This window comes from Orycteropus afer, unplaced genomic scaffold, assembly GCF_000298275.1.
Source record: "Orycteropus afer afer isolate SDZICR_OR568_19922 unplaced genomic scaffold, OryAfe1.0 scaffold00108, whole genome shotgun sequence".
Lineage (NCBI taxonomy): Eukaryota > Metazoa > Chordata > Mammalia > Tubulidentata > Orycteropodidae > Orycteropus > Orycteropus afer.
The window spans coordinates 10,049,004-10,052,403 of NW_006921695.1; the positions used below are offsets into that span (position 1 = coordinate 10,049,004).

The 3,400-nt window shown below is 37.1% G+C and overlaps 1 pseudogene; it reads left to right on the forward strand.

The window, feature by feature from the left end:
* Window positions 1-292: 292 nt before the first annotated feature.
* LOC122149499 lies at window positions 293-800 on the forward strand (annotated as a pseudogene).
* Window positions 801-3,400: the final 2,600 nt, after the last annotated feature.

Below are 3,400 nucleotides of genomic sequence, written 5' to 3' on the forward strand. Positions count from 1 at the left end.
TGTATAATAATAGACTATTATGTGTAAAACATCAATGTTCTTAAAAAGAGTCAGATTCTAGGTACGTCCTCAAGAACATATTCTTCTTAACTAAAAGAGGTGACTTTACCTTAGTCCTCACCCTCACACCTAAGCATCTTCCAGCTAATCCTGAGGCAAATGGAAAAGAGAGGAGAGTAGAGGTATTTCTGGCCATAGTAGGATTATTTTAATACTTGATTATCATAGCATTTCTCACATTTGAGTCACTCATTTTCTTAAAGGCATAACAGCACAATAAAATGACCTATAAATGTGGACTTTTTTTTCCCACTCTTTCAGTGGCTACCTGAGCTATCCAATCCCCTCCTGTGGCTCATCTTCCCCCAGGAACCTGCTTTACAGCACTGACTTCTACTCTCCCAGCACTTGTCAGCTGGGATCCTCTCACTACAGGGGCTTTCAGGAGATCTTCTGTGAGCCCAGCAGCTGCCAGAAGTCCCAGGTGATGTCCATCCCCTGCCAGACTTTGCTACCGCCCAAGGACATCCAGGCTCTGCAGTCTATGCCTGACGACTTACGCTGGATCTCTGGGCTTTGGCTCCAGAAACAGCTGCTGTCTAGGCTATGGATCCAGAAGCCACTACTTAATCAGCTACGGATCCAGTAGCTTCAAGCCCCTGAGTTATGGTTTCTGTGGTTTCCCTTCCTTGGGGTATGGCTCTGGATTCTGTTACCCAACTTACTTTCCTTCCAGGAGCTGACAGTCTTCTTGTTACAGACCAACTTGTAAATCTGGCTTTTATGGATCAACCTGTTGAATTCCTAGACCTTTTGTGCATTACATTCCACTCCTTAATTAGATCTCCTATCATCTTCATTATTTTCATGAACAACGCTCCTCATATTCTCTGATCATCCTCTCTTCACTTCTTCTCCAGTTACTGAGTACTGATAAAAAAATTACCTCTAAGCTATGCTAAATTTAATGAATTAATCTGTTGGATTAATTAACTAAATTACCTCATTAATTGAATGAGGTAGAAGATAAATTAATGGAATTCATATTAATGACATTGAATTAATGTATTAACATTAATGAATTAATGAATAAATAAATAAAATTGCTATCAATACATTTTAATCACAATAGACAAAAAAAAAGATACTATAAAATAGATTCATGTTGGCATCTAAGACATTTAATGTGCTGTTATTATAATTAGTTTTTTGCTTTTTTTTTTTTTTTTTCTTTTCAGGTAACATTTAGTTTTGAAGGCAGTGGTGGTTCAGTGGTAGAATTCTTACCCTCAGTGCAGGAGATGTGGTTCATGGACATTGCACCCCATGTGCAATCATCATCCACCTTTTATTGGAGCTTGTGTGTTGCTATGATGCTGAATCAGTTTCAGAGGAGTGGCCACACTAAGACAAAGTAGGAAGAAAGGCCTGGTGATCTCTTCCAGAATCAGTCACTGAAAACCCTATGGATCAAAGTACTCTTATCCTCAAAGGACTGAGAGTGAGGCAGGGCTTGGCAGTGTTTTATTCTTTTGTGCACGAGGTCCCCATGATTGGGGTGAATCAGTGAAAACTAACTACAAGAAAAACAAAGCAAAATGTCACTATTCTTCGAGGAATAAACTTTGAAAACTAAGTGTGGTTTTGAACCAATTTCTTTGGGTGTTAGATATTTTCCTTCTTTAAAACTGTTATTTTCACTAGGAAATCGTAAACACAGGGAGGAAATGGGAAGAGAGCTGTCCCATTATGGGGATTGCAATCAATGTAATGAAACAAAATGTGTGTGAACTGCTGTCTGGAAAATGAGTTTCCTTTGTAAACTTTCATACAAATCACAATAAAAAAAATGAAACAAAAGAAAGAAACAAAAATGGATATTTTCTAGATATCCTTACTTTGTATGTATAGACTTTTTGTGAAAAAAAAATCCCAGCAAAACCAACCAACTCACTGCCCTAGAGTTGATTCGACTCGTAGTAACCCCTTCTTGGGTTTCTGAGGCAGTATCTCTACAGAAGTAGATTGCCCAACCTGAGTAAAAATCTCAGCAAGTAAAGCATATTTCAAGGAATATTGGTCCTTGATATTTGCTGACAAGAAGAGAGAAACAAGAAATGTGGAACTTACAACTGACAGGGAAGAAAGTTTAGGTTTGATAGATATGTTTTTTACAATTAGAATAGCTTCCTTTGATTTATTCAACATTGAGTAGCACACTGAACTAAACCTCCTCAACGCACTGACAATTTTATGTATAGCTGATTTCTTTCCATGGTTCAAAGTGGAAACCAATTATCCTTGATGAGAATTAATGAAGTTTATAAGGTTTAAGTTTCACCTTCTAATATCCAAAACTCACACTATAATGGCTAGAGATAACAAGGCTTTTATATCAGCAGAAATGTTTCATACACATTGAGGCATAAAATTGACGACTTTGTGTTTTGATTTTTATGTAGCCATTCAGATATTTTTTGACTAAATATTTCAGAAAATCATAAATTGCATGCATATGTGTTATTGCTAGGTACCATTGAATTAGTTCCAGTCTATAGCCACCCTATGTACAACAAAATAATACACTTCCCTGTCCTGTGCCATCCTCACATTCACGGCTATGTTTGAGCCCACTGTTGCAGCTACTGTATCAGTCCATGTTGTTGAAGGTCTTCCTCTATTTTGCTGACATTCTATTTTACTAAGCATGATGTCCTCCTTCAGGAACTGTTTCCTTCTGATAACATGTCCAAAGCATACGAGGCCAAATCTCACCATCCTCCTTCTAAGGAGCACTCTGTCTGTAATTCTTCCAACACAGATTTGTTCATTTTTCTGGTAGTCCATGGAATACTTAATGTTCTTAGCCAAGACCATAATCCAAAAGAATGAATTCTTCCTTATTCTTCCTTATTCCTTATGCAGTTTACCATGAATATAAGGGAATTCAACACACCATGGCTTGGTACAGGCACACCTTAGTTTTCAAAGTGCTATCTTTGTTTTATGATATTTAAAGAAGTCTTTTGCAGATTTCTTCAGTGTAATACATCATTTTATAGCTTGCCTACTAGTTCCATGGGCACTGATTATGGATCCAAGTAAAGTGAAATACATGACAATTTCAATGTTTTCTGCTTATCATTATGTAGCTTATAAGTCCAGTTGTGAGGACTTTTGTTTCTTTCTGGTAGGATATAATCCATTTTGAAGGCTGTTGTATTAGACTTTCATCAGTAAGTGATTCAAGACTTTTTGATTTGAGCAAGCAAAGTAGTGTTATCTCCATCTAACAGATTGTTGATGACTCTTCCTCCAAACCTGATCCCATGTTCTTTTTCATATGGTGGAGCTTCTTGGATTATTTGCTCAGCAAACAGATTAGAAGATATGGTGAAAG